Raw genomic sequence first — 24,954 nt, forward strand, 5'->3', positions numbered from 1 at the left:
CACCGTTAGTAGAGTTATAAAGTGTTTCAAGCATTTGTAAAAGAAATTTACAACTGTGCATACCTTCTGATGATGATATCAATACTATGCCTACATCACAAAGAGAATAAAAAAATAAAAAGAACCCATACATAAAACATATTCATGGTAAACTTGTTTGTGTTGGCAAACAAATTGGTTGAGTGCTCACAGATTGAGGGAATAGCTTGATAAATTATAGTATATCAATGTAATAAAATACTTTTGTGCTGTATGAAATGACAAAGGAATAGTTTCAGAAAAGGGTAGAAAGAGATATAAGGGCTGATACAAAGGAATGTAAACCTGGGGAACAATTTATACAATTAATTAAAACACTAAAAATGAATAATTTCTAAATATTTAAGAATTCTGATCAAGTGACCAAATTTTAGTTTAGAAAGTTTAGTTTAGAAAATTGATGATAAAGAATGTTATCTACTTTCTCACAGAGGGATGATGTGCTTAATGTTCAGAATTTTATATATATATATATATATAGGACATGGCTCAAGTGTAGTTTTTTTTTTGGCTTTATTTAGATATTATAAGGGTATTGCTAATTTTTTTTTTGTGGGAATCTTTTTGTGTCATGTGTCCCTTTCTAAATCTGGTGGAGTAGACAGATTAAATCTAATAGTGCCTTTAAAATGCATAAAATACATAGCATTACCAAAAAAAACCAACTAATTATATTGAAATGTAGTCATCAAATTAACAAAAAATTTTGGTCCCCAGGCTAAAAAATCTTGATATAAATATTGGAAGATTCAGAGATGTGCATTTCAACTTATATATAAAAAATTTTCTATCAATAACCCTATTGAACTCAATTATGCTGCCTTTATAGATAGGAAATTCCTTATCAAGAGATAGGTTTGTATGGGTGACAATCAGAAATTTTATGAGTTGAACTAGATAGCCCTTATAATCCCTTTTTTTCAGAGGCTTTTATACAACTTTGTGGAGTAGGAAAAATAAGTTTTAATTTCCAAGTCATGACTGCAAAATCTTGATATAGTTAACAGAAACAGAAAAGTCTAGAGGAAAAGCAGGTTTTGCTGAAAATATATTAAGGTTGGTTTGTGGCAGATTGAATTGGAAATGTGAGGAAATAATATTGGTGGAACTATATAATGGAGATAGGATTCTGGAATTTGGTAGAAAGGTCAAGGATAGAGACTAGGAATCATTTGAAGTCCTTCAATTTTATCTTGTTTCCCTGCTGTCTGTCATACAATAAATATTTAATATTTCTTACTGAAAGAATGAATCACTCTTAATGTCATAATTGAATTTATAGGATATCACCAAAAATAAGCAAGCCTGAGAGAGAGAGAGAAAGAGAGAAAAAGAGAAAGAGAGAGAGAAAGAGAGAGAGAGAGAGAGAGAGAGAGAGAGAGAGTAAGAGAGAGAATGAGAGAGAGAGAGAAGACAACGTTCTTGATTATTTCAACAGGCTAAAGATATAGGATGAATTTCTGTCTATAAGACATAAAATATTTACTGGATATAGCACATTGTTAGTAAGATGAGCTCAGACAATTGATTGACAATTGTATTATATTTTTACATAATGTTTTATTCATGGTGCTCTAATATTTGTTGGCTTCAGAAAGGCATTGCAATGATGTTTCATGATGAATTTTTTTTTTAAAGATTAAAAACATGTGGGGCACAGTGGTTACAGCACCAGCCCTGAAGTCAGGAAGACCTGAGTTCAAATATGGTCTCACACACTTGATACTTTCTAGCTATGTGACCCTAGGCAAGTTACTTAATCCCAATTGCCTCAGGAAAAAAAGATTAAAAACATGTATATTTTTTCCAGTAGAGATAACCAATAAATGGTTTCTAATAAAAGAAAAATGAAATTTCATTCTAAAAAGGAAATGAAAACTGTTGACGTTTAAGTAAGTTGAATACTAACTATAATATTGAACAGAGGAGATACAATTTCAAAAGTCATAAAATAATATGCAATTTCAAGTTCATGAAACTAGCATTAGTTAACAAAACATGAATTCTGCAATGAACTGGATAATATGATACAATGTATAAATTTTCAAATACTAAGAAATTTCCAAAAATGTTTAAACTTTTCAAAAAGAAAAAAATTTTAAATGCATCATTCTAAAACTCCTGCAAATTTTTAATGAAACCATATTATTTTATTTTTTGCTTACTAAATTAAGTGAGGTATCCTCCTTGATATTTTGTGTTTGACCTTTTCTTCTTTTGTTTCAAGGTAAAATAGGCAAACCCTTATTTAGTTAGTGGCATTTCATACTATTCTACAACACTAAGCTCTGCCATGGGTTATAATATAACTATATTATAACTAGTTATAATATAAGTATCTACAAAACAAATAGAAGCCCATTTTCAATGGACATTGCTTGTATATATTCTTTTTTTAAAGTAAATGAAATGGGTCATAAGGAAGAAGTTATGGACATATACAATTACATAAAATGAGGTCTAGAAATTAAAAATCCACTAGCTAAGTTGATTATGAAGGTTATAACAATGCAAAGTCTAATCTTAGATATAATTTGAGAGAAGGGATTGTTTTGTTTTTCATTTTTGTAACTTACTACTTCTGTGACATTTATTTAGCATTTTGAATTGAATTATCTAACAATGAACACTAGCAAATCATTGTTATAATATATATAAATCATATGAATCAGTGCTGCAATGAAGCTATAGAACTGAAATTAATAGGAAAACCCCAAATGCTTAACTATAATTATAGTCAATAATTAAGTTATAGTAAATAACTGAAATGATAGTAGGTACCAGAAGCTTGATATGAATCTAAGACACCTGATTCTAAAGCCAGTATATTTTCCATTATATCACATGGCCCTGTATCACTTTATTTAAAGTTTCTAAAATTCAGACTATAGAATATTGTTTTCTGCTTTGACTTTTTAAATTTTTTTCTTTTCCTGAAAAAATAATTATACAATAAGATTTTTTCTTCCAGAGATGAATGAAAATTCAAATGTGTTTTTTATTCCTATTCTAAAATTACTGTATTTCACAAAATCTTCAACAAAAAAACTCTAGATCCAGTCACTGAGATAGAATGCTTATTTAGTATATATAACATATATACTAAATGGTATGCTTATATTTTATCTGGGATAAAATTTGCAATTGGATTTGATTTATTGCCCTAGAACAATGGTGCCTTGTATAGAGTAGGTGTTTAATAATTTTTTTGATAAATTATGAAAATAATTTGAAATACAAGAGAAAATATTTATCAAATACAAATGATTGCACAATGAAACGGACAAAATCGGTACTTTGTTGCAAGTGAATCCAACTCACTATTTTATAAAAAGATGAAATAATTTAGCTTAAAAGATTAACTTCCCTTTCCAGTAGATATACATAATGAAGAAAAATTACATGTTTCATCCTGAATATATAATAAGTATTTTAGGATATGTATATGCATGTATTTGTTAATACCCACAGTTATTTAGAAAATTAATGAATTATATTGGCTCTGCTATTGAAAAAGCTAATTTAGTTTAAATTTATTACTATCATTTTTAAGCTTTAAACAAAGTTAAAGTTATATTAAAGAAATTGAAGGTCCAAGAAATATAACTTCACAAGTATTCATTTCTTAGCAAGGACTGAAATAGGGCTGTTTATTGTGTTTAATATAAACGGTTCCTGAAATTATAGTCCATTTCTTAGGATCCTCACATCTTCTCTACTTGGAACTGATTCAATGTGAATTTCTATTAATCCAATTTTTTTAGCTCAAAGTTTTATTCTTTATGAAAATGCAAAAAGCCTTCAGAAGCAATAAGAATAAATAATTCATTGAAGGGCTTATTGTGTACAGAACACAGTGCTATGGTAACTCTAATCAAAGACAATTTTTGTATGATAGAAAAATCATGAAGGCTCTAGGTATATGGACAGGGTCAGGTGAGGGGCTGATGCTAAATGTAGAGATTATGAAGACAAAAACAACTTGCCTAGAATAGATACACAGAATTAAGTTTGTCTCATAGTTTCATGATATAATTCTAAGATAAACAGGTATAACCAAAGGTCTAATAAAAATAAACAAAGAATTAATATAGTTCTCCTTATTAGTCAAACAATGGATATATAAAAGATTTCATTGGCAAGATTGGAATGCTATATTTATAAAAATTAAGTTTTGTGTCTTTTTTGATGACTACAATGGTATATGACAGTGATATATTGTTAATAAATAAAATAGATTATGATAATCCTATATTTGAATTAAATATTTTACCACTTAGATGTGATAGGTAAATCCAAAAATGTATTTTCACTGTTTGATACACTTGTAAAGATTACAAGGAGATTGAAGAGAATGTGGGACAAAAGGTACAATAGTGAATGATGAATGAAGCTGTGAACTAGTCCAATCATTTGGACAACAATTTGGAGCTATAGTCAAAGAGCTATAAAATGGTGCAAATCCTTTTACCCTGCACTACCACTAGTAGATTTGAATCCCAAAGATATTAAAGAAAAATAAAGGACTCATAATGTACAAAAATATTTATAGCAATTTTTTTTTGCGGTAGCAAAGAATTGGAAATTAGGACTGTCTATCAAGTGGCAATTGACTGAACAAATTATGTTACACAATTGGGAAGGAATATTATTGTAATATAAGAAATAATGAAGAAGATGGTTTCTGAAAAACCTGAGAAACTTATATAAACTGATGAAAAGTGAAGAGAACAGAACCAGGAGAACAATATGAACAGTAATAATATTGCAATAATAGCTGACTTTGAAAGACTTAGCAATTATAATCAATACAGTAATCCACAACAATTCCAAAAAATTCATGATGAAAAAACATTAATTCCAGTGTAAGGAATCCTAGTGAATCTCAGCAATGTCTTTTATGTAACGTTTTGCTGAGAACATGAGAATGTGCTTGCAGTTATCTTATAGAATGCTAGGTAGTATAGGAAGGAATGGCCACCCTCCCTTTGCATTGATTATAAGTTTCCTTTATTGCTGACCTGTGTTTGCCTTAAAAGATAAGCTATTTCCCTGAGTAAATGCAGTCATCCTAAAGTAATGAACAAACATTTTCCTTGGTGGGTATCTTGAGATGGAGCACCCTGCACCTGGAAGGCTGCTTTATCACAAGAATCATATAGTAAATGAAAATACTTAGCACAGTGCCTTCTTTGTTCTCAATCTAGAAAAACCCCTTAGAGGGAAAGGGACTTTGAGAATTTCATCCAGGAGGGATGCTTGGGACATTTTTCCTACTCTGAGACCCTGAATGGCTGTGACTAGGGATTCTCCCAGCCAAGAAACCCAGGTATTGGTGCTTCCTTGTAGTGGTGATGATATATGTTATATTGTTAAAATCCTTACAAGGTGCTAGCTCCCTCTGAAGAGCTCAGAATCAGCCAGAGTCAGGATAAGCAAAAGTCCTTGCCCCACATTGGGTGTCAAAATGTAATGTTCTGTTGTCTCTCAATTATAATCCTTCTCTACGATGAGTTGTATTCACCTTGTCCATCAGAGAGAGACAGAAAAAGAGGAAAACCTCAAAACAAAGGACACTGAAAGAGCATGGCTGATAAGGAGACTGTTAAAGAACTTTAAAACCAGCAGGAATCATTGGGTTCCTTAACACAAGATAAGACTGTTAAAGGACTTGAAAACCAGCAGAGATCATTGGATTCCTTGAGATGAAAAATTGTTGATGAGACTATTTCAGGACTTCTAAACTTGCAGGAATTATTGGATTCCTGGCAAATGAACTAATGGACAATGGATTCCATTTGGACTATTTCTAGGACTTATGGACATGTATAAATTCTCAATTTATGATTATTTGATCATGTTATTTGTTACATCACTTCTAGCTTGTGTTATGATACTGTGTTTATGTAATTTATGTAATTATGTGTAATATCTCCCATATTGATGGATTTATGTGTACCTGTTTCAAGGTCATGACCACCCTATGCTCTAAATCAAAAGAAAGGGGAGATGTTAGAATCTTTACTAGATGCTAAGTTGGTACTTAACAATTCTCTAGATCAGATTTCACACCTTTAGTTCAAACCTTTAAAGGAGTTTATACTTTTAAGGGAGTTTGCTCATTGGTTGTAAAGGAGTTTTCACAAGCTCCTGGGAGCACCCACAAGCCCATTCTCTGGGAAGATATAAGAAGCCAACATTGACTCTGGAAGGCAGTCTGAATTGTGTCAAAGACAAGACTTCCCAGGAGAACTTCAGGAAAGCTGGAGGTGATTCAGAGACAGGATTCAGGAAGAGGAGGATTTGAGATTCTACTGTGGTGCTGGCTGGGGATCCTTGGACATGAGCAGATTCACAACAACTAAAGGAAAAGCCTACTCATGGATATTCACAACTAGGATTGACTTCCAGGAAACCCACAATCTCACACTCTTGGAGTCAGAGTCTGATTCATTCCCACATCTACCTTTGCTCTGGCTGGAGGCTCCAGAAGCCTCCCAAGAAACCTGCTCCTAGAGAAAAGGATTTACAGAAAAGAAACCTCCTCCCAGAGAAGGATTATAATTGAGAGACAACAGAACATTACATTATATGTATTTTTTTTTTTGCTTGTTCATTTCTTTTATTGTCTTTCTTGTGGTGATCACTGTGTTTGTTGATTGTGTATTACTTTTATGCTATAAATTTCCTCTTTCTTTGTATCTAGTTTGAATCAAGGTTCTGAGCAGTAACAAATTTGTACCTACCCTCTTAAATCTGTGCCTGCTGAGTGTGAATTTTGAACTGAGATTAACCTTGTATCCAGACAGATTTCAAGAACTCTGAATGCAAAATGAAGCATATTTTTCCTTTTATCTTTCTTTTTTTAAAGCAACATGGTCAATGTGAAAATAAATTTTGCACTATTTCACATGTATAATGCATGTGATATATATATACATATATATATATGCATATATATATACATATATATATATGTATATATATATCTATTTGCTTTATCAATGGATGGAGAAAGGGATGAATTTGTAATGTCAGAGAGTAGAAAAAAATGACAAAGAAAAATGTTACAAAGATAGAAATGACAGGATTTAGAGACTGTTTGGATAAAAATTTGATAAAACCAAGATTGTGTGCCTGGATAACTGGGAGATGGTGATAGCATTGAGAGTAAAAGAAAAGTTAGAAAGAATGAAAGTTTTACAGAAAAAGACAATAAGTTCAATTTTGGATGTTAAGTTTATGATATCTATGGGACATCTACCTCAAATGTCAATTAAACTGGTGGAGAGGAAAGATTAGAAGTGGAAAGATTAGGACCTCAAGTAGATCTGAAAGTTATCTGCATAGAGACTGGAATTGAAATCACAGGAGCTGATGAGATCATCAAATAAAATTTTACAGAGGGAGAAGATGGCCCAGAGATAAAGACCTTTTGGGTGCAACTTGGATAAAAATCTAGAAAAGGAGACATAGTTAAGCAAATAGGAGGATAACCATTAGAGAACACACAAAAATTTTTAAAAAAGAATATGATATCATGTTGATGAGAATGAAATGCAATGCCAGAGAAATGGAGGCAAGACAGAGATTAGGTTTTTTATATTTTAATAGTGGAGAATTTGAACTAGTGGCTGAATAGGATCCATGTCAGCCCCTAGAGAGCTGAATGGGACTCTTGTCTCAAAACATCCAGCACACAACAAGTAATTCTCAAAACTTTTATAGGGCTCCTGCTATCAAGGAAACAAAGGCAAGGAGGAGGGGCAGAGCCCTGGGTGAGTGTAAATTCCAGGAAAGGACCATAACTTTTTAATTCTGACAAATTTGGGGTCAAGAAGATGGTCAAGAAGGAGACAGGAGTCTGAGGCAGGAGATAACCAGGCATTTGAGATAAGCTATCTGGAGTTTTATGACTCATTGGAATGTGAAAGTGATTCTCCAATTCTTCTTCAAGGTCCCAATTCTCTGTCTTGAGAAGGGACAAGGAAGGGGGGGATGGCCACCAAGGAAACTGAGGCAGAACAATTCAGGGAAACTGAAGTATTTCAGATCCACATAATTAAAGACTAAAGGAAGATAAAGAAGGATCATGATTGCACTAGGTTTGATAATTAAGAGATCATTATGAATTTTGGAGAGAACAATTTTAACTGAATGCTGAGATAGAAAGCTAGACTAAAAACATTCCCAGAGAGAGTAAGAGGAAATGAAGTGAAAGCATCTTTGTTGTTGTTGTTGTTGTTGTTTTGTTTTTAAAGAAGTTTAGCCAAAAGAAAGAAGGTATAGAAAAATAGTGGATATAGAGAGATCAAATGAGGCTGTTTTTTTGTGGACTGAAGAGACATAAAAATGTTTGAGTGCACTTGGGAAGCAGCCAGTAGATAGGGAACAACTGAAGATTTAGTTAAAGAGTACAAGTAAATAAATGGGCAGTTAGATGATAGAGTACAAAGCTTGAAAATCATGAATTCAAATCTGGCTTCTTTCACTTACTAGTTGTGTGACCTTGAACAAGTGACTTAACCCTGTTTGCCTCAGTTTCCTCATTTGAAATATGAGCTGGAGAAAGAAATGGAAAATTACTTCAGTTTCCCTGACAAGAAAATTCCAAATGAGATCACAAAGAGTTAGACAAGATTGAAATGAATGAATGACAAATGGGATAATACAAGGGACAATTTGCTAAAGAAGATGGAAAGGAATAAAATCACATGTATAGAAAAGGATTTGTCTTATAAAGGAAAAATTTCACCTCTTTGTGTAAAAGGGATAGAAGAAATATTGACAGAAATCATTGGAGTGATGTGAGATGTGGAACAGAAAAAGTACTCTGTGAATAGTGTCATTTTTTTCCAAAGAAATATGAGGTCTCATAATTTCATATTAAATAAACCACTACTCCAACTTCTATTCTTACATCCTACTATGTCTGTTGCTACTGCTACTTTTACTAAAATTTCATAAAGTTTTGGAGAGTTTTTCTTCAAATTCTGTGCAATGTTTTAAATTATGACATCAATAACTTAAGCTTTCCTTAGAAATTTTACCTTTAAAAGTATAATGTTCAGAATTTTAAAATTTATGAATATAAAATAACATATAATGATTCATTTAGATAGAATGTGACACTTCAAAAAATAATGTTTTGATGGTATTAATCAATATCCCCAATAATATTCTATTCAGAAATCTCATATTGTAGAAGTGACCATAGCATCCTAAAGATTATTTCAGCTCTAATAGGTCTTACCAACCTAGAAAGAATTTGTATATTGGTATGAAAATGAAATGAGGATCACCCTGAATAAATTCAGATAAGATTGACTATCAGAATATTTTTGGGTATGGGGTATTCTAAAACTCTTCAGTAAAATTCAGAAGGAGCAACTGCATATAAAATGCAATCATAATTTTCTAAAATATTGATCTAGCAAATGAACATGCTAATTTTCCAAATAAAATATTAGTTTTCTCTTAGCCAAGGAAAATATTTTTGATACTTAAATGAAAATGTCATAAATGCTAAAATATTTTTATTTTGCACATTTATCAAATTTCCAGTTCCTACAGCACTCTCACTTAGTGATGCCAGTTTCCATAAATTTGATGGCTGGTTGATCTATGTATCAACTTTAATCTCTCTCCTAAATTTTATCACAAATATCCAGCTACAAAGTAGACATATCAAAAATGTACTATGCAGCAGTTGTGATACAAAGGTAAAAGTGAAATGATTCCTGCCTACAAGGAGTTTACATTCTATTTGGGAAATACAAAAATAATGAGAAATAGATATAATGTAGATAATAGAAGAAGACTCAACAGACTCAACATTTTGCTGTAATCATGGTAAATAATTTTTAACACCTGAAACTTAAAATGCTTTTCTTCTACCAGACTCTATTCTTTAGAAAAATGAAAAAAAAGTAATTTGAATAACAAGATAGAACATTTTCATTTTTAGAACAAAGAAATTATAAACAATTTAACTTAAATTATTGCTTTAAAATGTCTCTTGAATTGCAGGGTCATTAACTTAGAATTAGAATATCAAGGGATGTTTATAGGGATAATATAATTGATCTTTATTTTTGATATGTAACCCATTTCTATACTATATCTATACTATTTCCCTAACAGACTGTCACCCATAAATTTATCAGTTTGTTGTAATTTCTTTTTATTTAATTCTTTATGACATCGTGGACCATATGGGATTTTCTTGGCAAAAATAGTAGAGTAGCTTTCCATTTCTTCTCCAGTGGATTAAGAAAAACAGAGAAGTGACTTGCCTAGGATCACATAGCTACTAAATGACTGAGGCTGATTTTGAACTTAGGTCTTTTTGACTCCAGATCCAGGACTTTATTTAGTGAGCTACCTAGCTTCCTCAAACCAAGATCTCCTATCTCCCTAGGATCTTCAGTTCATAGAAGAAGTTCTTAACATGAGGGTCCATGAATTTTAGAAATATATATTTTGATGATGGATTTCAATAAAATTGATTTTCTTTGTAATCATTTATATATATATAGATATATACATTTTAACATTATAATATATGATCATATATACATATACATATACAAACACACAAAACATATAATGCATATGTATTTTATATACATACATGCACACAAATATATCTATTTATCTATCTAGATATGAATTTTAAGTATCTATAAACATCACTTTGAGAAAGATATGCATTGGCATTATACTGCCAAAGGGCTCCATAACACAAAAAAAGATTAAGAATCCCTCACTTGGAGGAAATTCTGGAAGTTAAAAAAAAGAAGTATATTTCAGGCTAATAAAAATGCTAATTATGCATTGAATTGTAATTTTATATAACTTGATCACTTGATTTTTAAACATATTAGACACTTAGGTGATACAGTGAATAGAATATTAGACTGAAACTCTGGCAGAATTGGGTAAAAATCCAATCTGAGTAATAAGTTCTGTGAGTCTAAGTAAGTTACTTCATATCTGTCTGCCTTGATTTCCTAATTTGAAAAATAGAGATAATGTTAGCATTTGTCTTCCAGTGTTGTTATGAATATAAAATGAGATAATATTTGTAAAATGCTATGTAGATGCTATTTAGTTAGCTATGTGTACTCCCTCCATTAATATTCTAGGACTGCCTTTTACTTTCAGTGAACTATGATTGGGTAAAAAGACATATGTTCACCTAGCTAATCTTTATAACTTCATAAACTTTGATCATATTTCCACTTATTTTTCAAATTTTCAAATATCAGAATACTATTTTTAGAAGGTAGGATATAACTATCCTCAAAAAGCTGTCTTTTCATCCCTGTATTACATCAACTGCTCTTTTCTGATTTTTGGTAGAATACTTTTTTTTCATTTTTCAATAATATTACTTATTTTGCTTCTCTGATCTCAAATGAAAATAAGACATATAATTAATGATCATTTTTATGACATCATTGTAATAATGACAATGTTCAAGCTCAGGTTTACATGTTCACATTAAGTTTTATAAAGTACTTTAATGAAAAAAGTTCTGTAACACAGAAGTCAAATTACAAATTCTTTTATTGCAAATAGAGAGTGGAGTGTGAAATCACTAAATGCAGATGACAAATTTAAATATTTGGTGGAAAAAGGAAATGGGAAAATAGGACATTAGTTTAAGATGAAGTTAAAAAAAAAGTTTGTTATCTTTTTTTTAAGGCTAGGGGTGAGTTGAACAAGTTTGTTGGCAAAAGATATTAGAATCATTGTATTTCAGAGGGAGATGAGACATAAGGAGTTATCTAGTTCAAGTCACATCTGAATAAATCCTTTATATGGCATGCCCCCTAAATAATTATCAAGTTCATTTTTTTTTGTTTTGCTTTTTCTTAATGACATTCAGTGAAGAGAAGCTCAGTGTCATCCAAGGTGGCCCACTTTACTTTGGATAGATCTAATTGTTAGGAAATGTGTTTTTACAACAATTATAAATTTGCTTCTTTGTAAATTTCATTCATTGTTACCATTCTGTTTTGTATTCTGGGGCCAAGCAAAGCAAGCTTATTTCGACTTCTACACAACATTCCTTAAAAATGCTTGAAATTAGCTATCATATTCTTCACTAATGTTAATCATTTGATGGAATAATAATTTTTTCACTTTAACCCCAGGACCTTTTCATTTTAGTTGCTCTCCACTTACTAATCCCCTTCCTAAAAACTGGTACCTATTCTATAAGTTCTTACTAGAATAATACAGAGAGAACTAATGGCTCCTTAGTCCTACACACTAGGTTTTTCCTACAGCAGCCTAAATTTGCAGCCTACATCTTCACTGATGGACCAAACACTTGACTCTTATTGGTCAATTAACCTCACATTTTTAAAGTTCAATTGTTGCTATCTAACTATGTCTCATCATTAACTTGTTTTAGTGCAAGGACCACCTTGTTGACATTCTAGATTTCTCCAACTATTGGTACTCTCCAATATCATTCTAAATATCTTGGATTTACTAGATAGATTTCTTTCTTAAGGATAATGCCTTAAACCAAATTACTCTGGCTCTTATTGATTAGAGGCTATGCCCCACTTAGTCATTGTTTGGGCCCAGTTGGCCCCAGAATGAATGTAAATAGCAATTATAGCAATTTTCTGCCAGAAATCCAAGCTGATTTTTCTTTTTGATTATATAAAAGGCCATTCTTTACCTAATTTCTTTCTACCTAGCCTTAATCAATGAATGAGTGGTTATATCAGTCAAACTGAAACCAGTAAAAGACCTTAGCTTAAAAAGGTTGTCTCCCAATACATCCAAGGCCATTTCCAGTCACCCTGATCTATCCCTGACCACTGAACCCAGATGGTTCCTGAAGTTCCTGAGACCCATGATTTTGCACAGTTTTCCATCATTTAAATCATGGCATCACCTCCCTGATGTCATGTTATCCTTGAGAATGCAGGAAAAACAACAACTTATTATAGATATAGATGAATATATGTGTATGTTATTTCTCTAATAAGATGTAAGATTCTTAAAAGAGGGAGTCACATTTTTTTTCTTTTATTTCTCAACATCATACTAGGTGTCTGGCATATTAGATGTCACAATCACATAAATGCCTATTGATGGATTTACTGTGAAATGGTGAATCTCAGTATGAAATTATTTATCCCTGCTGAAATTCATTTTATTCATTTATTTGGCCCTGTATTCTGATTATCTATCTATCTATCTATCTATCTATCTATCTATCTATCTATCTATCTATCTATCTATCTATCTAGATATAGATATTTAATCTTGACAGTCATCCATTTTTTTTATAAGAATAGTATATGTCTTTACCAAACTTGGTCAACTATGTTTATAGCATTCCTCTCATTTTTCAGTTAAGTTAACTTGTTTTTAAAAATAAGATTAATCTAGCATGATATTTTTGATAAAGGCTTACTGGTTTATTTCTTTTTTTAGGTGTACACTAAGCAATTTTTAAACTATTTATTCTAGGATTTTGTAAAAAAAAAAATTGTCAACCTTACTGGCCTATAGTTTTTAGATGCTATTTGCCTTACATTTTCCCACACAGGACAACATTTGTTCTTTTCCAATCTTGTGCTAGCTATCCTTCAGGTAGTCCACAATCTTTCAGAGATGTCTAATAGAACTTAGCAATTACACCTACCAGTTGTTTTATTTTTCTGGGATGAAGTTCCTCTGGATTAAGTGATTTGGACTGATTAAGAACAGCTCTAAATTAATCTCTCACTTTTTTTTTTAATTAACTTTTTTTTTTTCCTATACCTTCAGATCTAAAAATAATTTTAAGTTTTAGAGAAAACAGAAATAAAGTAGGAATTGAATACCTCAGGCTTCTCTCTGTTACCAGTTCTCATCATTCTATCTACAAAGAGTATAATCTTCTTTTTTTTATCTTAATCTTAATAACAATATAGTTTAAAAACAAATTTTTGATTATTTAGATTTTCTACCACTTTTTGCTTCTTCTGAATGTTAGAATTTCTAATATTATTATTATGTCTATATCAATCTTTTTTTATTCATCCTCTGTTAATTGGTTATATTTGTTTTTATCCCAGCTTTTTTGCATTTAAAAGAAAAATCTAAGCTTGTTGATAAGTTAAAAGAAAAGATCCAGTGAAGAGTGAGGGATTGAACATATTTAGTAATTTTAAAAATGATTAATGAAACATGGTCCTTGAGGAGGTGGAAAAGGATGGGTTCAAGAATTGCAAGGGTGCAGGGATTACCTTGGAAAGGAAGAAGTCTCTCCAATTTACTGGTAGAGTTTGTTCATAGGATCAGAGAACTGTTAAAAAAAAAAGGAGACTTTTTCTCTTAGACTTTCTTCAAATAAAGTTTTTCTTTCTACTGTCTTACTGAAATAAAAACTTGATTTTCTAAAGTTGATTTAATTTTTTTTTTTTGCTAAATTCTTTCCTTTTTTTTTTTTTTTAAAGGTTCCTAAGTGTGATGACTTTATAACCATGGCTTGTGGATAAAATCATCAGGTTTCTTCCATCTTCACTATTTATCATCAATCAATAAAAAAGGACCTTTGTTTCAATTGATTCATTTACTTTTTCAACTAAGAAATTGTTTTTGAAAACCAAGTGTTTTGAAATACTTGGTAAATCTTATACTTGCTATATGTTTTTTTTTTCCTCATGCAAAAAGTGTTTTTCACTTTAGGCAATAGGCACATTATATTCCAAAAATGCTTCATAATATTTTTTTTGGTAATGTCCTAGGATACTTGCTATTCTTAAAGAAATTCTGAGATGTCCTTTTAAGAAGTGAATAATAACATCACATAAGTGTGGAGAGAATACTAGTTTTTATGCAGAAGATCTGGTTTGATTTCCTAACTCTACTAGTAACCAACTAGATAACAGGTTAACCTCTCTGGATCTGATTCCAAGTCCACAAAATGGGTATGATGGTATGTCTGAAATCAGTTTGCTTCTAAGCAACTCAAAATATATAATCTTCTATACTTATAATTTTGCAAATAGATAGATAGAGAAAACAAAAATAAAAGCCCACAGCACCATATTGGGTTTTCTAATAGAGGCAATATAACATGATGGAGAGAATATTGGTTACTCAGTCAGTAGGCATTTATTTAAGCATCTAATATGTTCCGGGCACTATGCTAAGCACTAGGGATAGAAAGAAAGGAAAAAGACAGTCCCTGCTCTCAAGGAACTCAGTCTAATACTTTTAGAATCAGTGACTTTGGGATATCTACTGACACATACTTTGAGTGTTTGATAATGCTTATTGACTACCTGACCTGTTTGACTTGGAGAAAAGTATTTCTATGTACCTCAAGCAACTGTCTCAAATGTGGCAACTAGGTCATGAGTTACAATCTAGGTTGAAAGGTATTTCTGAACTAGAGGCTCTTTAACTCCTCAAACCCTTCAAATATATACTACCCTTCTTAGAGATGTAACTATATGTCAGATTTATCAACATTTCTAATCACCAACAGATTATGGTACAAAAAGACAAACTAAAATAACTAGAGAAATGTACTTTTACTTTCTCCACATGTTAAGATCATGACAAATTTCTCAAATGTTATTGTCTGATTCTTTCTTGACTTCACCTTAACTTTATAACTCCCTTTGTTGTATTTCTCTTGTTTCATAGGTTTTATGTATATGACAAAGAAGACAAAATCTCAGCATTGGTACTTCAGAAGTGATCTAATTCAACCCATTAGCAATTCTCAAATCTCCTCTATGTCATCCCAACAGTCATCCAATCACTATTTGAAATACTTGGATCGGGAACCTAACATCTTTAGTCTATTATACTTACAATGATTTTAATTGAGAAATCTGTTCTAAAAGATTTTAATTGAGAAATCTGTTCAAACACACAAAATCTGCTTTCAATCAACAGCTTTCACCTGTTTATTTTATTTCTTCTCTGGGGATCAAGTGGAACAAATGTAAAACTTTTCCCACATGTCAACTCTTGAAATATTTAAAGACAACTATGATGTCTTGGTCAAGAAATGACTATCTTCCTTTTTACTTTCCTTAATTCCAAGTTTTAAAGTGAAAGTATCAACTTACATAGTATTTATCAAAGGAAGATTATATAGTAACAAAATGATGACAGGACTATAGTATAATAAAATGTCATAACATTCTATAAGATAAATTTGAGCTATAACAAAATATTTCAAATTCCTGGAATGGTAATTTTCACCTACATAAAACTATGTTTCCAAATAAATAAAAATCATGCAAAATTATGGATATCTAACAACAATTATTTCATCAAGTGTATACCACATGGTAGGCATTATGTTAACTTCTATGATATAAATTTGTATTATCAGGTAGCATATATTCTAATCAAATATAAATTGTAAAAATGTTATTTTGTAGGAAAAATACATACTTCTTTCTTTTTAAAACTGAATACTAACCAACTCTAAATAGTAAAAATTTATTTCTGTATATGGCCTAAAAACACTGCACCTTTAGTTTAGAGCATTATTTTCAGAACAAAATGTTCTATTTTATGCATACACTTTTTTCCATTGCAACTCTCTTATATTTGAAGTTTGGCATTAGATTCCAGTCTTCCAACTTACCAAAATTTTGGCTTCACCTATCAACATTTTTTCAGCATCCATAGACTCTTAATCTGTTTCCAGACCATTTTGTTATTGTTTTTGTTCTGGTAAGGCAACAAAATCTATTTATACTAGATTTGTATTTTCCTCATTGCAAATACATACAAAAACTTTTCTGGAAATTATTGATCATTTATGTCATCCAGAGGAAAAAAAATAAAAGATGTACTAACTTCCTCTGATCTCTTTTACATTCTTTCCTGAATGAAGGCTATATAGACAGGACCGTTACTATGTTTAGCAAGGACATTTTACTATAAGATTTACCCTTTGACATATAAAACAAACTCCCTCTTTTTGTTATTGTTATTTTTCTATTTTTTGTTATTCTTCAAAATTTCTTAATTCTAGTAATAATTTATCCAAAGTTACAATGAAGTGCTATTTAAATGTCTTCTTTGACTTGGCTGTACAATGCATGTCAGTGTTCTCTCTCTCTCCTCCCGCCCCCTTCTTTTTTTCCTCAGTCAGTAGGCATTTATTTAAGCATCTAATAAGTTCCAGGCACTATGCTAAACACTAGGGATAGAAAGAAAGGAAAAAGACATTCCCTGCTCTCAAGGAACTCAGTCTAATACTTTTAGAATCAGTGACTTTAGATAGCGACTGACACATACATTAAGTGTTTGACAATGCTTGTTAACTACTTGACCTCTTTGAACTGGAGTTTGATCCACTATGGTAGCTCCATGATAGCTACTTCAAACATTTTCTTCTCAAGTCACTCTCATCACCATATCCTCTATTCCTTTTAGCAGAGGACCTCACCTCTAACTAACTGGAAAAAGTATAATCTATCTCAGGCTGCCTGTGCTCTGTAATATCAAATTTTAAATTATTTGTGCATCATTTTCCATCCATCACTTCTTTGTTCCAGTTTTAAAACATGGTCTTTAATGAAAACATTAATCCATGTACTTGTGTCTTTAATCCCATTTTTCTATCTTTTACAAGTAGTTTGCAAATGAGATAATGTTTTTCACTGATTTTCAAATATTTTCCAGCTGCCTTCATATAGGACCCATTTTTCCCAACCTTAAAAAAAAGTGTTTCACTCATCCCACAAGTTATTATCTGATTTTTTTCTCCTTATTACAAACTAGAAAAATCTCTTTAACTTGTGCCTTTAACTCTGTTCAATACAACAAGCATTTATTAAGTCTTTTCTTTCTGGTGAGCACCTTGCTAAGCTTTCAGGACGCAGAGGTGAGGAATGAGAACATTTCAATCATGGAGAAATATCTAGCAAAGGCACAAAGATAGGAAATTGAATGCTTTATTTGAGGAACAAGGAAGCTAGTTTAGGTGAATCATAAAGTTTTGAAAAGTAGCTTGAAAAATAAATGTGTAGGTTGTGGAACTTGTGTTAGTGGGAAAATGATGTGGTGTCCTCAAAAGAAATAAGAACATTAATAAGAAGTGTTTAGGAGAAACCCTTGAAATCTGGCTTTGTTCCCATCACTCAATGTGAACTATTCTCTCTAAGGTCAAATTTGATTTATTTATTGCTAAATCTAATGACCTTTTCTCACTTCTAGACATCATAATATTTGACTGTCAACATCCTCTCCTAAATATTCTTTCCTCCCTCAGCTTTTGGATACTATTCTGTTGTGATTTCCTTCTTGTTTTTCTGGACCCATTTTTCGCAGTTTTTTGCAAAAATATCTTTCTTCACTGTTTATTCTTAGGTATTAAGGTATGTTCCTGAGCCTTCTTTCCTTTTTTTTTCTTTATCTTTTAATGATTTTATCAGTTTCCATAGGTTCATCTATCAGCTTTATGCAGATATCTCCCATCTCTACATGACTAGCTCTCATTTCTCTCTGAAGCTCTATCCTTATATCTTCAGTTGCCTGCTAGATATCTGTTCTATAAGCATTTCAAGTTTAACATGTCCCAAACTGAACTCATCATTGTTCTCCTATAGACATCCTTCCTCTTAACTTCCCTATGTGCATTCTTTTGATAATGAAATGAGATATTTGTAAAGTATTTTGTAAACTTTATATAGCACTACATAAATATTATTACAACAAACACTAAAATTACTACGGTTGCTGCTACTCCTCTTCCACTTCTTCTGTTCAGCATTTCAAGCCCTTCAAAATTTGGCTCCAGGATATATTTTCATATTATCTTTCTCCATTATTCTTTATACTATACAAATAGGACCTGTTGGCTGTTCACCATACATAACATTAAATTTTCTACCACTATGCCTTTGTATACCTCATCCGCCATGCCTTGAATATTCTCTCTTCATACCTATGCCTCTTGGACTCCCTAGATCCTTTTCAGGATCAATCCAAGTACCAATCTAGTTTTATTCTTCCTTAGCCCATCATTATTTGTGTATTTTGTATAACTCCTGAATTTATTTTATTTTTTTTAAATTCCAAACATCTTAGGGTTGTAACCATTTTAATGTTAATCTACAACTGAAAAACAACTGAATTTTATTTCAAAATAATTTTTAATCTTAATTTTAACTATCCCTCTTATTTATTTTATATTTTTTATTTTTAAAGCTTTTGAATTAATTTTAGATGAAAGATTTAAAATGAATATGCTACTTTTTCCTCTATTCCAAGAAGAATGTAGCATGCTAAGAAGGAAGAATAATGCCATTTTTGCACTTTCAATATCTAACACATTGTCTTCCTATGATAGATACTTGCCTGATAATGTACAGATACCTGACAGTTATATCAATAGAATATGTGTTCAAACAGATATTATCTAAAAGAAAACACTTTATGTATTTCCTGGTAATAGATTCTATTTGAGTTGAAGCCTACTGCACATCAGTGAGTGGATATATTGATTTAATTAAGTTCAATTAGCTTCAACAAGCATTTAATGACAGATCACTTGAAATATTTCAGTAAAACCATTCTTCAAATGCATTGATATTTAATTGTATTATGCTAAATAGAAAGAGTAATAAATGAATTAGATAATACATTAGGAAGTATAATTTTACATGATTAACCCCACTGTCAAATATTTTGTAACAGAAAAGGGCTTAATAATGTAGAGGATGGGGCAATTATGATGAGAGAATGGAACATGGAATATAGCTGAAACGAATAAGGCAGCATGTAAAGATATGACACTTGAAGAAGGTTCAAAAAGGAGTTAAGGAAATACTAAAAGAAGGGGTAAAATTATATCAAATAGAGATTCTAATTGTGATTGTCCTTTTGGATGCTCATCATATGTCAAATGTGTTGGTGTTCAAAATAACTCATATCTCTTCCAGTTTTAAAAGTCTATTATTCAAATTGCTTTGTGTTGACCTTCCATAGATCACTATATATTTATAGGTCAGTCTTTAGAAATAACAACTTTTTTTTCCCCTAACAAAATAATTCCCATTTGGGATAAGATTTTCAAACCATTAATTCAATAATATTCATTAATGGCTGCTGTGGTTAACAATCATTGTTCATAAGTTTCAAAAATAAAGTAAGAAATAAGAAAACAGAGCAAAATTTCCTGTAGAATTTGAATTCTGATATATTTAGGCTGATATCAAGCTGATGATATTTTCATACTTAAATTTAAATTTTTTATTCCACATTGGTAAAATTTTTTGTTTAAAAGTGTATTAATTCAATTTAATTAATTTAACCCACTGGAAAAAATTCTCTAATTGGAAGAATGAAAGCAATGTCTTATTGGCCCTTCCATGGCTGAAATTGAAATATTCTTAATTCCTCCTTCCTTAATTTATTTATCAAAATTAGACTCTCTCATTTATACAATATGAATTATGTTTTATTTATATATCCATTCAAGGTTTGTTCAATTTGTACTCATTTTGATGCCCTATTTTTTCTATCGGTTTCATATTTTAAGCTTCTAAAAATACTTATTTCATATACCACTTAAAATGTCAGTGCTATAGATGTAATAAATGAGAATGATTTTTAGGCATATAAACTGAATCCTTTCAAGGACTTCCTTAAGATAAATATCAGCATGTTATTAGTATAACTTACTTTTATCTTCTTAGATCCCGTGTTCAGCCCTGTGATGATTGTGGATTCCTGCTTTGGTGTGATGCCTCAGCATGCACGATACTGGTTTATCAAAGTTTAGAAGTCCACTGGAGTTTGGAGCTGACCTAGGGGAGTTAGGCAAACCATTTTTTTAGTATACTGCATGGTTTTTCATAATTTTTAGAATTATTATTTTATATCTCAAAGGTATAAAATAATACTTTAAAGTTTTTTGAAACCATGCAATATACTAAGAAGAAGCCTTGCCATATTTTTCCAATGCTGAAACACATGCATTTCCCAAAATAAAGGGGGGATTTATGTAGAGTTGCATACTTAAAAATTGCTAAACTTTTCACTCAGAGAACTTAATTTAGAAACACCAAGCAATACTGAGAGGGAGATTGACTTATATTTTCATAATGAGTTTTCATTCAGAGGATTTAGAAACAACATATACTATTGAGTGAAGTTCAGCTAAAAATAAAGATATTTTTTGATTATAACATGAAAATCATTGTCAATATTGCATAGAGTAGGTCAGTGGAATAATTTTTTTAAGTGACTAACTTTTTTTAAAGAGAATAAAAATATTACATTTAGGACAATACTTGGCAATTTAAGAGAAAAATTATTCATTCTGATAGCACTCTCATTTCATTTTAACTCTCTTTCTTGTTAAGAGAGGGTGCTAAGAAAATATTCCACTTTCTCATCCCAAAATATCCTTAATGTTTTACTGGAATGGGGATGGGAATGAGGATGGTAGTAATAAAATGAGATCATGTAACTCATTCTAGGCAAAATAATGTAGCAATGCTAATTAGGTGATAGCCAGACATGTTCCAATTAAAAATACACACTTCTTTATACCAACTGTGATATACTAGAAAGGACACAGGACTTGGAGTCAGGAGAAAATTAGGTTTGAATACCTCCTTGTTTACTTCTTAGCTAGCTCTAAATTTCCATAGACGAATCAATCATAAAACCTTTCTGATATTCAGCTGTTTCTTACATAAATTGGGGGTGATAATACTTATAGGAATTATGTAATAATGGAGCTAGAACCAAATGATTTATTGTATAAGTATAATGTATATTTTGAAAAAAAAATAATTTTCACATAACCTTAGAATTAATTTACATTTTTATTTTGGGAGAAATGATAATATCTCTTTAGTTTAGCTGGGTATATATAAATGTCTAGATTTAACTTTAGATTTATAGATATATATACACAATCTTATAATCTGAACCTGAAACCTACCTTTAGAACTAAGATAATAAGCTATCTGACCCCAGGCAAGTCATTTAACTTCTCATCTATAAAATAGAGATAATAATAGCATCTACCTCACAGGATTGTTTTGAGGTAAAATGAGATAATACATGAAAACTATTCTGTAAATCTTTAAAATGTTATTGTTATTAATTATTAAATATTTAAATGTTTTAATGTAGAATTAAAAAGTGATCTGCTAAAACAATAAAAAAACAATTATTTTAAAATTGATTTTATAAGTTCATATGAAAAAGAAACTATCCTTGAAGAATTCTATTAAAAAACTGTAAATTCCTAGTATTAATTCAACCAATGCTACCAAAAATATAAAGACTTGTTATACATTTTTTTTAAATACAAGTAAAATGAATATTGGAAATTATTTTGATTCTGGTTAGAAAGAAGGTAATTTTTTAAATCAAAATTTTTATTTTTTAGTGAGTTAAAATAAAGAACAGAGGGAAGTTAACTTTACAAGTTTATGAAAGACTTGTTTAAACTTCACTCTAATTGTAAGTATACAGGAAAATAGAGTCTAACCTTTCTCAGTCTCATCTCTTGCCACATGTAGACAAATATATAGACAAATATATATGTCTAGTACAGAAAGATTTTGTCATAGAGCCAACTACTGATTAGCATTAACAAAATGAAAATGTTTCTTAAAACTATAGTCATAATGATAGAAAGAGTCAGGTAATGAAATACATGTTTACAATTTCAATGAGAGAGGAACAACTATAAAGAATTATGAAAATGATATCTTTTCATTTGGGTAATTAGAATGCCAACTAAAAGGTAATTTCTTCTAAAATAAATAGCTAGTTAACAGTTTTTACTTAGAAGCTAATAATGAAATAAAACAAGCGCTGGAAAGCAATGAATTTAAATGCATGTAATATAAAGTAATAAATAGACAAATGTGAGAAAAAAATTACAAAATTCAACTTCTCATATTGCACACTTAAAGAATATTTACATTGATTTTCAGAGATTTTGTTTCTATTATTTGTTTTTCTCATCCTTTTCAGGAAAAGCAGCTGCATCAACTTCTTGTCCTCTCCACTGAATAGGTTTTATATAAAAATTTAGTCATTTTTGAAAGCCTATTAAGATCTGATTGGATATAAAATCCAAAAGACTGTTGAAAAAAGTGAAAAGTAGTATAGAAACAGCAGGAGCACCTTTTAAATAAATATTAACATTTCTGGTATGATTAAATTACTAGTTCCATAATAAGTTTATCTTTGGAATATAGATTTTTGTAATCAGAGTCAGATATGAAGTCAATCAATCAACAATTATTTGCTAAAGCACCTTTTAAATGCTATGTTCTATAAATATCTGTACAAAGAATTAAACAATCTTTACTCTCAAAGAGCTTACAATTTAACAGTAGAGATAAGAAGTACATATATGAAAAAATATAAAGAAAACTAATAGAAATAAATATATTTGTATTAACTTAAATTCAGAATAATGTGTGATGGGATGTACTATTATTTAGGGAGTCAGGAAAGTCTTCATGTAGAAGATGGTATTTTAATCAAATCTTGAAGGCAGAAGGGGAAAATAAAGTAGAAATAAAAGTGGAAATGAAAGGGAGTACATTTCTGGCATAGGAATGGCAACTGCAAAGACATGAAGATGGGAAATGTAGTTTCATATGTGAAGAACACAGAGAAGGCTAGTTTGGCTAGATCAGAAAATATAAAAAGGAAAAAAATAATATTCATTGAAATTAGAAAGATAGATTGTGATCAGATTGTAAAGAGTCTTAAAAAGCAAAATAAGTGAGATTGTAATTTATCCTAGAGGCAACAAGGAGGTCCTGAAGTTTATCAATTTCTAAAATATGCACATAAGGAAAATCATTTTGGCACTTATGCGGAGGATGGATTCCACTGGTGAAATTGGGAAAGGAAGAGCAATTAGAATATTGCTTCAGTTCCCTAGATGAATGGTGATATGGTTCCATAAATAAGGTGATGATGGTGAATAAAGAGAACTACAACATCTAGCTGTATTGAGAAACAGTTTCCAGAGACCAGCAGATAATAATAGTCTCACTATATGTTCCCCTGTTTAGATCAAATTTGAAATATGTTCAGTTTTGGGCACCACAATTTTTGGACATCTTTAAGCTTGAAGGACATCCAGAGGAAGATAATAGCAAAGACCTTAGATCTGTGGTATATGAAGGGAAAAGAGGCAGGAAAAGAATGTAGGACAAATTTGGGAGAGCAAGGATATTAATCCAAAGACAGAAATTTTTGTTCAGAATAAGTGAAATAAAATAGATACAAACAACATAAGTTAAAGGCCTTGAAAGTCATGCACAGCAGTTTGTATTTCATGTAGCTGATAATAAGGACTCATTTTATGCTTTTGAGTATAAGAAAAGTAATATTTAAAGAATATTAGCTTAACAGCAAATGAATTACATGAGAAAGATACTGGAAACTGAGTGATTTGAGCTTCAGTTTTCTTATGTGTAGATTAGTTACTAATATCCCTTCCAATCTTGAAATTCTATGATTATGATGAAAGTGAAAATGATATTCAAATAAAAAAATATAAGTATTTTGGAAAATTAAGTTTTTGAAAAAAGATTAGTAATCTTAAAATCACAGAAATGCTTAATGTTGCCAGAATAAATGTTAATTTGTTATGGCATCATTATTTGATTAGATTATTATCAATCAATCACTACTTTAACATCATGAAACAACACTGTAACTTTTAAACTTTCAATCAATAGTCAAATGTTGCCCCAACTAGGCTTGTTCAACTCTACTCAATTACCTCTACAATCATATTCTTAGCTATATTCTTAGCATTGCTTTCCCTAGCATGAAGGGCATTTTAATTTACTGCCAATCAATTCATTTTCTGGATTTGTCCCCCTCTGACAGCCTTCCTATCCTGGAGATCTCAGCAGTAAGGTGTAAAGG

At 30.7% G+C, this 24,954-nt stretch overlaps 1 protein-coding gene across 49 annotated transcripts in view; it reads right to left on the reverse strand.

Moving 5' to 3' along the window:
• Positions 1-24,954, reverse strand: part of RIMS2 (regulating synaptic membrane exocytosis 2) — a 780,681-nt gene that overhangs the window by 90,900 nt on the left and 664,827 nt on the right. Inside the window, exon 1 of one of the 49 annotated variants that reach the window (XM_074267560.1) lies at positions 20,716-20,812. The exons of the other annotated variants lie outside the window; for them this stretch is intronic. The gene's annotated coding sequence lies outside the window, so the exon portion shown is untranslated. Of the gene's footprint in view, positions 1-20,715; positions 20,813-24,954 lie in introns of those variants that run through there. 49 annotated transcript variants of the gene reach the window in all.

Source organism: Sminthopsis crassicaudata, chromosome 1 (genome assembly GCF_048593235.1).
Source record: "Sminthopsis crassicaudata isolate SCR6 chromosome 1, ASM4859323v1, whole genome shotgun sequence".
Taxonomy (NCBI): Eukaryota; Metazoa; Chordata; class Mammalia; order Dasyuromorphia; family Dasyuridae; genus Sminthopsis; species Sminthopsis crassicaudata.